This window comes from Malaclemys terrapin, chromosome 1, assembly GCF_027887155.1.
Source record: "Malaclemys terrapin pileata isolate rMalTer1 chromosome 1, rMalTer1.hap1, whole genome shotgun sequence".
Classification (NCBI taxonomy): Eukaryota; Metazoa; Chordata; order Testudines; family Emydidae; genus Malaclemys; species Malaclemys terrapin.
Window position 1 is genome coordinate 78504699 of NC_071505.1, and position 12076 is coordinate 78516774.

Below are 12076 nucleotides of genomic sequence, written 5' to 3' on the forward strand. Positions count from 1 at the left end.
ATGGCGCTGGTTGATGGTGAAACGCAGGAACCGCCGGTGGGCCGGGTTGATGGCGATGTGAAAATACGGATCTTTCATATCGAGGGCAGCGTACCAATCCCCCGGATCCATGGATGGGATAATAATTCCAAGGGAGACCATACGGAAACGCGTTCTGACCAGAAACTTGTTTAGTCCGCGCAGGTCCAAAATGGGACGAAGGCCCCCTTTTGCCTTGGGAATCAGGAAGTACCTGGAGTAGAATCCTTTTTCCCCTTAGGTCTGGTGGGACCTCTTCCACTGCTCCCACTGTGAGGAGGGTCTGCACCTCCTGCATGAGAAGTTGCTCGTGAGAGGAGTCCCTGAAGAGGGACGGGGAAGGGGGATGGAAGGGAGGGGGCGAGGAAAACTGGAGGGTAAAGCCCGCCTTCACTGTGCGCAGGACCCAGCGGTCCGATGTTATGCGTGACATGCACGGTAGAAATGGGACAGGCGGTCTTTGAAACCTAGAGGTGGATCCGGAATGGGATGTGGTACGCTGTCCTCGAGCGTAACTTCAAAAGCCTGGTTTATTCCCTGGCTGCGGCTTGCCCTGGCCATGACCTTGGCCTTGGTTAGGTGTATTGTTATGTCTTCGCCTGTTATCCCTGCCACGATGGCGGAACGGTTCGTGCCGAGGGCGAGGGTGGTACTGCCTCTGTGGTGGTTGAGGCTTAAAGGGCTTGCGCTGTGTCACTGGGGTATGCATTCCTAACGACTTTAGGGTCGCTCGCGAGTCCTTGAGGCTATGTAGCCTGGCATCCGTTTGGTCTGAAAACAAGCCTGACCCTTCAAACAGAAGGTCCTGCAGGGTGGTCTGCACCTCTGGTGGAAGGCCTGAAGCCTGTAACCATGCCGAGCGCCTCATCACTACCCCTGACGCGATTGTCCTAGCCGCTGAGTCGAGGGAGGCCTGCAACGAAGTTTTGGCCACCGCCATCCCCTCGTCCACTAGGGCCGTGAACTCTGGATGTGCGTCCGGAGGTAGGGATTCTTTGAACTTGGAGACTGATGCCCAAGAACTAAAATTGTGTCTATTTAGAATCGCCTGCTGATTAGCGATCCTCAGCTCATAGACTCATAGACTCATAGACATTAAGGTCAGAAGGGACCATTATGATCATCTGGTCTGACCCCCTGCATGCTGCAGGCCGCAAGACCCTTCCCTGTACTCTACCGTTGAAGTCCCCAGTCCTGTGTTTTAGTGACTTCAATCGGCTGAGACCCTCCTGCTAGTGATCCCTGCCCCATGCTGCGGAGGAAGGCGAAAAACCTCCAGAGGCTCAGCCAATCTACCCTGGAGGAAAATTCCTTCCCGACCCCAAATATGGCGATCAGTAATACCCCGAGCATATAGGCAAGAGTCTCTAGCCTGACCCTTGTTGGCCATTATGTTGTTCATGTACCATTGCTTGGTTTTCCTTGGCTACTATGTTTTATCATTAAACCATTCCCTCCATAAACTTATCCAACTTAATCTTAAAACCAGACAGGTCCGTCGCCCCCACCGTTTCCCTAGGAAGGCCGTTCCAATATTTCACCCCTCTGACGGTCAGAAACCTTCGTCTAATTTCTAGCCTAAACTTCCCCCCGGCCAGTTTGTATCCATTCGTTCTCGTGTCCACATTAGTACTAAACTGGAATAATTCCTCTCCCTCCCTTGTATTAACCCCTCTGATATATTTAAAGATAGCAATCATATCCCCCCTCAGCCTTCGCTTTGTCAGACTAAACAACCCAAGCTCCTCTAATCTCTTTTCATACGACAGGTTTTCCATTCCTCTGATCATCTTAGTCGCCCTTCTCTGCACCCGTTCCAGTTTGAGTTCATCTTTTTTAAACATTGGAGACCAGAACTGCACACAGTACTCCAAATGAGGTCTCACCAGCGCCTTATACAACGGAAGCAGGACCTCCCTATCTCTACTAGATATACCTCGCCTAATACATCCCAAGACCGCATTGGCTTTTTTCACCGCCACGTCACATTGCCGACTCATAGTCATCCTGCGGTCCACAAGGACCCCTAGGTCCTTCTCCTCTTCCGTTACTTCTAACCAATGCGTCCCCATCTTGTAACTAAAATTGTTATTATTCGTCCCCAAGTGCATAACCTTACACTTTTTACTATTAAATTTCATCCTATTTCTAATACTCCAATTCACAAGCTCATTCAAGTCTCCCTGCAGAGTATCCCTATCCTCCTCCGAGTTTGCAACTCCTCCCACCTTCGTATCATCCGCAAACTTTATCAGCCCACTCTTGCAATCTGTCCCGAGGTCAGTTATAAATAGATTAAATAAGATGGGTCCCAAAACCGAACCTTGAGGCACTCCACTAGTAACCTCCCTCCAACCCGACAATTCACCCTTTAATACGACCCGCTGCATTCTCCCCATTAACCAATTCCCTATCCACCTCTGGATTTTCATATCGATCCCCATGTTTTTCATTTTAACCAATAGTTCCTCATGGGGTACTGTATCAAACGCTTTACTGAAATCCAGGTAAATTAGGTCCACCGCATTTCCCTTATCTAATAAGTCCGTTACTTTCTCAAAGAAGGAGATCAGATTCGTTTGGCACGATCTGCCCTTCGTAAAACCATGCTGTAATTTATCGCATTTGCCATTAACTTCAAGGTCCTCAACTAGTTTCTCTTTCAGAATCTTCTCCAGCACCTTGCACACTACTGATGTTAAACTAACAGGCCTATAGTTACCCGGGTCACGTTTTTTCCCTTTCTTGAAAATAGGAACCACATTGGCTATTCTCCAGTCTAACGGGACTACCCCCGAGTTTACAGATTCATTAAATATAGTCGCTAATGGGCCTGCTATTTCCCGCGCCAATTCCTTCAATATTCTCGGATGAAGATCGTCCGGTCCACCCGACTTAGTCCCATTAAGGCGTTCTAGTTTTGTTTCTACCTCGGATGCGGTAATCCCCCATCCCGTATGCCCCTCTGTAACGGTGCTAGTATCCCTAATACCTTCATTGGCCTCATTAAACACCGATGCAAAATATTCATTGAGATATTGCGCCATGCCTAGATTATCTTTAATCTCCTCTCCGGCTATAGTCTTCAGCGGTCCCACTTCTTCTTTCTTTGCTTTCTTCCTATTTATATGGCTGTAAAACCTCTTGCTATTACTTTTAATTCCCCTCGCTAAGTCCAACTCTTCCTGGCCTTTGGCCTTTCTCACTCTATCTCTACATTCTCTAACTTCGCTAAGGTAAGTTTCCTTACTGATCCCTCCCCTCTTCCACTCTTTGTACGCTTTCTGTTTTTTCCTAATCGCCCCTTTCAGCCGGTCGCTCATCCAGCTCGGTCTAAGTCTCTTGCTTAGTAATCTTTTTCCCTTTTTGGGGATACAGGCCTCTGACAGCTCTTGCATCTTTAACTTAAAGTAATCCCAGGCTTCTTCTGCCTTTAGGTCCCTTAATACGTTTGCCCAATCCACTTCCCTTACCAGTCCCCTTAATTTGTTAAAATTGGCCTTTTTAAAATTATAAACCCTAGTCTTTGACTTAATTCTGGTACTCTTTCCATTTAGTTTAAAGCGAATTAGCTCATGATCACTGGAGCCCAAGTTGTCCCCCACTACCACTTCCTCAACAAGGTCCTCACTACTTACCAGAATCAAATCTAAAATGGCCTCCCCCCTCGTCGGCTCAGCTACCACTTGATAAAGGAATTGATCCGCAAGCACATCTAGGAACATCTGAGCCCTATTATTGCTACTAGCGTTTGTTCCCCAATCGATATCCGGGAAGTTAAAGTCCCCCATAATTACACAGTTTCTATTAGTATTTACCTCCCTTAATACATTAAACAATTCCTTATCCATATCCTGGGTCGATCCCGGCGGTCTATAGCACACCCCAAGCACTATCCCCGGAGAGGCTCTAGTAGTACTTTTACCCAGCTTGAGTATCGCCCAGACGGACTCTGTATTATCTATTCCATCCACTATTATTTCTTCACAGCTTAATTCACTATTGACATACAATGCCACCCCCCCCCCCTTTACCTTTATCCCGGTCTTTCCTAAACAGCGCATACCCCTCCATACCTGCGTTCCAGTCGTGACTGCCATTCCACCACGTTTCAGTTATTCCTACGATATCCGGTTTCAATTCTCGGACCAAGAGCTCCAATTCCTCCATTTTATTACCTAGGCTTCTCGCATTGGTGTACAAACAGCCTAATATATGTTGTTTAGCCTGTCTCCCATTACTAGCACTGTATGTTGCGCTCCTCTTTGTGTTCGTCCCCCCTGTCCCTCCTATGTCCAATCTCATTTCCCCGGCTATGTCTCCTCTTATTACACTCAGCTTTTCAATACCGGAAACTGGCGTGGAGATTAACTGTGCATCTCCCAACCATCTCCCCAAACTTCCTAGTTTAAAGCTCTTTTGATAAGATGAGCCAGCCTCCCTCCCAGAAGTCTATTTCCTTCCCTACTCAGGTGAAGCCCATCCCGCGAGAACAGGTGTCTGTCCCCGAAAGCCTCCCAGTGGCCATACATCCCAAAGCCCTCCTTATAGCACCACTCCCTTAGCCAACTATTTATCCTCGCAATCCTATCAGCCCTTTGCTGCCCTTCCCTCGGAACAGGCAGAATCCCACTAAAGATAACCTGAGCCTCTATCTCCTTGAGAGTCTTCCCTAGCCTGGCATAATCTCCCTTGATTCTCTCTAACGAGAACCTAGCCATGTCATTCGTTCCCACATGAAGGATTATCAAGGGGTTCTTACCTGCTCCTTTCAGGATCCTTTTCAACCGCAGGTCCACATCGCGTATCTTTGCGCCCGGTAGACAGCACACCCTTCTGTTCTCCGGGTCCGCCCTGGTCACAGGCCTGTCCAATCTCCTCAGTAAAGAGTCTCCAATTACATACACCTGCCGTCGCCTGGCAACAGTGCGATCTAGTAATCTAGTCTCCGATCCCTCTAGTCCTGACCTGTGTCTGCTCCTATCTTCTCTTATGCTCCCCCTTATGCCTTCCTGTATCCTCTGGTGGCCCATAATTGGTGCTGTCTCCATCAACTCCTCCCCCCTCTCTCTCGGACTAGCCGCTCTTCTCTTCTTCCTCACCCTCCCACCTTCAGTCATCACCTGCTGCCCCTCTACCTCGTTCTCCAAACACTCAAACCTATTCCTGAGTTCTATTCCCCCCTCACTGGCCCTCCTTTTCCTTGGCCTACTTCTCACAGTCACATGCCTCCACTTCCCTGGATCTCCTCCTTCCATTCCCCTCTCGCTGTCATCTACTACTGCCTCCTCCTGCACCCTAGAGCCTTCCCCTTCAGCCCCGCCTTGCCCATCCTCCATCAGCTGCTCAAACCCCCGCCTAAACTCCACCAGGGTCTCTACCTGCATCTCCAGCCCCTTAATCTTTTCCTCCAGTAACGCTATAAGGCGACACTTCATACACACATACCTTTGTTCCGGGTCTCCTGCTAGGACTATATACATACCACAGCTTCCACATGCAGCCATCTGCATTCTGTCTGCTGCTGCTGCTTGGCTCATGGCTGCTGCAGTCTCTGCCCACAGCACCTGGGGCCACGGAGCACACGACACGCCCCGCCCTCCTGCCAACTCCCTCTCAAACTCCCCTGTTAGCCGCCCTGTTGGCTGCCGCTGCTCGCAGCTGTACCGCTGCCTGGCTGGGCGGCCGCTTTTATGGGCCCCTTGATCAGCCAAGCCCCGCCCCCTGCTCAGGCCTCGGCGTCCGTCCCAGCACCCAGCCCCTGCCGGCCCCTACAAACCAAAACAAACAAACACACGAGAACACCCAGGAACACCCAGGACAGATGCAAATACAGGTACCTTCTCCTCCAATGAGAACTCCCTCTCAAACTCCCCTGTTAGCCGCCCTGTTGGCTGCCGCTGCTCGCAGCTGTACCGCTGCCTGGCTGGGCGGCCGCTTTTATGGGCCCCTTGATCAGCCAAGCCCCGCCCCCTGCTCAGGCCTCGGCGTCCGTCCCAGCACCCAGCCCCTGCCGGCCCCTACAAACCAAAACAAACAAACACACGAGAACACCCAGGAACACCCAGGACAGATGCAAATACAGGTACCTTCTCCTCCAATGAGAACTCCCTCTCAAACTCCCCTGTTAGCCGCCCTGTTGGCTGCCGCTGCTCGCAGCTGTACCGCTGCCTGGCTGGGCGGCCGCTTTTATGGGCCCCTTGATCAGCCAAGCCCCGCCCCCTGCTCAGGCCTCGGCGTCCGTCCCAGCACCCAGCCCCTGCCGGCCCCTACAAACCAAAACAAACAAACACACGAGAACACCCAGGAACACCCAGGACAGATGCAAATACAGGTACCTTCTCCTCCAATGAGAACTCCCTCTCAAACTCCCCTGTTAGCCGCCCTGTTGGCTGCCGCTGCTCGCAGCTGTACCGCTGCCTGGCTGGGCGGCCGCTTTTATGGGCCCCTTGATCAGCCAAGCCCCGCCCCCTGCTCAGGCCTCGGCGTCCGTCCCAGCACCCAGCCCCTGCCGGCCCCTACAAACCAAAACAAACAAACACACGAGAACACCCAGGAACACCCAGGACAGATGCAAATACAGGTACCTTCTCCTCCAATGAGAACTCCCTCTCAAACTCCCCTGTTAGCCGCCCTGTTGGCTGCCGCTGCTCGCAGCTGTACCGCTGCCTGGCTGGGCGGCCGCTTTTATGGGCCCCCAGACGAGTAGACCTTCCTCCCGAATAAGTACAAGCGTTTCGCCTCCTTGCCCTTGGGCGCAGGGGCTTGCTGGCCATGACGCTCTCGTTCGTTGACCGCAGAGACTACCAGCGAACAAGGAGACGGGTGCAAAAAGAGGAAGTCGAACCCTCTAGATGGGGCGAAGTATTTTCTCTCCACGCCTCTTGCAGTTGGTGCACTGGAGGCCGGCGTTTGCCATACTGTCCTATAGTTAGACTGGACTGTCCGTATAATCGGGAGAGCGACTCTGGAGGGGCCCTCCAGGCTCAGGATGTCGACCATGGGGTCCTCCTGCTCTACAGACTCCTCTGCTGGCAAGCCCAGATTGAGGGCTACCCGGCAGAGCAGGTCCTGGTGCGCCCGATGATCAATCAGGGGAGGGCCAGACACTGTTGTGCCCGCCACTGCCTCGTCCGGCGAGGAGGAAGAGGTCGGGGCCTTTTGCCCATCCTCGCCTTCCTGCAACCCGTCATCAACTGGTTGTTCCTCTGGGGCCTGTCCCACGGCGTGGGACTGGGACGGTACCGTGCTCGGTGCCGAGTCCACTCCTTCCCGCTCCTGCGGTCTAGAGATCGTTGCCTCCTTGTGAGAGGGCGGGCGGCACCGCGGAGAGTGGGATCGGTACCCTGGTGGCCCAGATCTCGAGGCCCTAGATGGGGGGGCCTTGCTGGTGGTAGGCCCAGGGTGTCCAGAATGGCCATTGGTCTGGCTGGCCCCATTGGGGATGACCAGAGGCTTCATAGTCTCTACTGGCCTGTGTCCTATGGGCATACCCGCCGTACCATCCCGAGTCAGTCTCCGACACCACGGACGGTGATCTTGAAGGCCACGGCAGTGCCGTGGAACGGTGCTGGTCCGGGTTTGGGGAGTAGTGTCTCCGCGACCAGGACCTGGATCGGTACCGGTGACCACGGGACCGGGAACAACTACGGGTGGTCGGTCTCGGGGAACGTGTAGCCGATGCATCCCGGTGCCGACTCGAGTATGGATGCTGAGTCGGTGCTGACCGCTTATTGAGGCCCGACGGCTGTGGCGCTTTCTGCGCGGAGGGCAACCGGGAGTCCACCAAGGCGGAACTCGACTGGGACCAGTGCCGTGAACGGTGCCGAGATGGCGACCGTGATGGGCGCACCATCGCCGGCTTGCCTCTGGATGGCAGTCTCAGCGGAGCATCCTTAGTTTTGTGGAGGGCCCTCAACGGACAATTCAATGAGGTCTTTTGCTGCCTCAGATGTGTCCGGAGTGGAGGGCTGTTCAAAGAGCTCCTCCAGCCCTTCTTCCTCACTCGTCGAGCCCCGGGATAGGCACGTCGGGCCTTTCGGCGCCGAAGCCACTGCCGGGGCCATAATGGCCTTAGGCGCACTCGAGGTCTTCGCTGGCGCTGCCCTCTTATGCGGGGAGCGTCCTTGGGCCTTGGGTTGGCCCTTCGATTTTGCCGGCGAAGACGACCGGTGCCATAAATGCCCCCGTTGGGTCGGTGCCATGGGCTTCGGGTGACCCGCCGGTGCCGGTTCCCGAACCGATGCCGGGGCGCTCCGCACTGAGGCAGACGGTGCCATCAAAGTGGAGGGCTGTAACGCTGTCTCCATGAGCAGCTGCTTGAGGCGAAAGTCTCTTTCTTTCTTAGTTCTGGGCTTAAAGGCCTTACAGATCTTGCAGCGCTCTTTCTGGTGAGTTTTCCCCAGGCAGCGGAGACACGAGTCGTGGGGGTTGCTCAATGGCGTAGGCTTATGGCACGTGGCACAAGCCTTGAAGCCTTGGGCGTGCGGCATGCCCCACCACCCAGGGCCGGTGCCGGGGTTGACCAAACACCCACAACAAGAACTTCAAGTACTTCCTAAAGACCTGTTAACTACTAAGCTTAACACTAACACCTAAAGAACTGTTAACTGTTGCAGATAACACTAATGACTATGCTAAGGGACACTCTCAGACGAGAGACAGAGTTGTTCCAACGCCACCACGGACGGTAAGAAGGAACTGAAGGGGTCGGGTCTGCAGGGATATATATACCCTAGAGCGGGGCGCCGCTCTGGCGGGAGGAGGGCCCCTGCCAATCCGACGGGAGCCGCTAAGGGAAAAAGTTTCCGACGTCCGTGCACGCGGCACGCGCACACCTAATGTGTAATGGACGTGAACAATCACTCAAAGAAGAACGGAAGCTCCTACACCCCTCACACCAAATGGGAGCTGCCTAGGTAAGCACTCCACACCCAAATCTCCTGCCCAACCCTGAGCCCCCTCCCTCATTCTAGCTCCTGGCCAGACCCTACACTCCAACCCCTAGCCTGCTCCTTCACCCCCAGCCTGTGCTCAGTGCACTCCCACCCTCAGCTCAGTGCGAAGAGAGAGGAAGAGAATGGGCTAAAAACAGGGAGAAGGTAGGTACCCATTCTATGTGGGCAGGGCCGGACCGCAGACTGGCAGCAGGCTGAGTGGGGCTGGTAGCCGGGATCCTGGCTTGCAGGAGCTGGCGGACGGAACCCCAGACCTGCAGCGGGCTCAGCCACTCAGACCACTGCCTGTCTGGGGTTCTGGCTGCTGGCCCCTTGCCAGCCGGGGTCCCGGCCGCAGGCCTCACTCAGCCCGCTGCCAGCCTAGGAGAACGGAACCCCAGGTCGGCTGTGGGCTGAGCAGGCCGGCAGCTTAAGATCAGCATTTTAATTTAATTTTAAATGAAGCTTCTTAAACATTTTGAAAACCTTGTTTACTTTACATACAACAGTAGTTTAGTTATATACTATATAAACTTCTAGAGAGAGATCTTATAAAAAATGTTAAAATGTATTACTGGCACGCGAAACCTTAAATTAAAGTGAATAAATGAAGACTCAGCACACCACTTCTGAAAGGTTGCCGACCCCTGCCCTAGAGAAAGGAATCCTCAGGTAATCCGTGCAAGCAGTTTACTATAGCTGAAGGGTGTGGAAATAATTTAATCAAGGAAGTTTCAGTTCCTAACAGCCAGAAATTTTCTGTTGTGAATGGATCCACTGATTTTCCTTTTGAAAGACCAGTGTGGATAGCTTTGAGAAGGTCTCAGATGGAGTGAAAGCTGTTAAGAAAGTCGAACAATCTTGTAACCAAGTGGCTGTGTTTGGCCAGCTTGTTGGGGAGACAAAGTTGTTGAGAGAGGAATGTCTCCATGCTGATTCTGTAAGTGAACAGTCTGTCTCAGGTTAAGAGGGAGGCCTGGGTAGCTGAGTTTGCAGAGCAGAACAGCTGTGTAGTTAATCTTTTGGGAATGCAGGGGATGGCAGGTATACTCTCATCTCTAGACACTTTGAATATGACTTGTAGTCTCACAGTGAATTTAACATCTGATTCCATTTGGAAGCAGAGGTTGTTAAGGGAAGGACAACAGAACTTTAAGTCTAGCTTGTTAGTGAAAATGGATGGTATCTCTTTAAGACAGAGTCCAGCCTTGGAATTGGTAGCAGTTAAGGATCTGAAAACTGTGAACTGGCTCCTGTCTCTCGATGCAAATCACCTGGCTGGCAGGGAGAAGAAAGACTTGCTAATAGTCTTGCGTCTGATGAAGTGGGCATTCCCCCACGAAAGCTTATGCTCCAATACTTCTGTTAGTCTTAAAGGTGCCACAGGACCCTCTGTTGCTTTTTGCTAATAGCTGTTAGCAGGGAGAGCACACTCAATCAGCCAGTGAATTCTCTTAAGCAAGAGAAATCAGGGTTTGATCCTTCAGGACAAGGAGGAAAGAGAGAACTTACTTTTGCAAAGGGAAGCCACGGGTTAACCCTAAAATGCCCAAACTCCAATGGCATTGAGCCAAAGGTGTGGCATGACACACATGATTGTAAATGGACACTTCAATGAATGTTGTTATTGCTAATGGTAATTTTTGTAACTAATGTGTTGCTATTATCAAGAATAGTAATAATTGTAAAAATGTACAATGTGCCTAAGATTTTGGAAAATCCGTTGAACATGTTAAGAGTAATGCATAAAAACATACTTTATGTTAAAAGGCCTTGTTATACTGACGTTTCTCAGTTAATGCCTGTTAACTGTATTGGAACTTTTCACAGGGGAAAAGATGCTCCAGACCTAATGTGCTGTATAAAAAAGGGAAACTGAGGCACACAACCATATTGCTTTCATGGCTACATGAAATTCCTGTATTATGGACAACATTAATATCTACATTTCTCTTGATGTTAATTGTTAATGTTAACATTTGCCAGAGCTTGTATGGATAAAGTGGCTATGTTCCTTAGCGTTTGGCAAAATCACACAAGACATACAGGAACCATGCTGCAAGAGCAGATCCAATCCACTATTGTTCTAACCAAGTTTTACCTTGAGTTTCTAAAGAGATTCAATCATGTTGTTGAAGGTGATTTTGATAAACTATTTTTGTTATACACTAGTATGGCTTCTAACCCCATACTAGCTATAGTAAGACAGAACCAGGGATGGGGAACTCTTGGGATGCAGACAGTGATGTTTGTGTCATCCCTTCCTGCATCAATTTTGCGTTGGGGGTGTAATGTTGACATAATCTGGGACCATATAGATCATTGTTGCAACCAAGGTCCTTTAGTGGCACTAAATCTTGTATAAAGGGAGTCAAATAAGGCATCTAAGACAAGGTTATGGTTTCCTGGTTATGATTATGCTATCTGTATGTGTATCGTTTCTGTAGTTGAAATTATGAATATTGGCTCTATACTGTTTGTATTTCAAACTTATGCTATGCTTAATTGTTCCAATGGTTAATTATTCTCACTGTTAAAAAATGTACACCTTATTTTCACTCTGAATATGTCTAGCTTCAACTTCCAGCCATTGGATTGTGTTATACCTTTCTCTGCTAGGTTGAAGAGTGTATTAATAAATATTCCCCCCCCAGCAGTTACATATAGAATTAAATAGCCACAGGCTCTACTGGAGTGAAGTTGATCAATCACTTGTCTGATACATAAGGTACAGCATTATAAATAAATCTAGAAAACATTTGCAAGTTTTGCAGTGCCCAAAAATTGTGTAACTGTACGAAACAAGTAATAATCTATATCCAGGTGCTACAGAGCAATTTAACTACTTCACTGGGATGCTTTTCATCCAAACTTTGGCAAAGGGGCAATTGCCCAAGAAAATTTGCTGTATTGTTCTCAGGGAGCTATTCAAGCGTTTAGACACTTCCTCTCTGCCTTAGTTGAGGCTGTTAATTGGCTTTGTTGTCTACAAAGGTGAAGGTTGTTACCTGTTTTATTAATGCTGACAGCATTGTCTACATGACAGGTTAAACAGCCAATTCTAATAATCATCAGTCTCCATATAAGTGATGACCAGGAGAAATTTGTAACATGGCATTTTG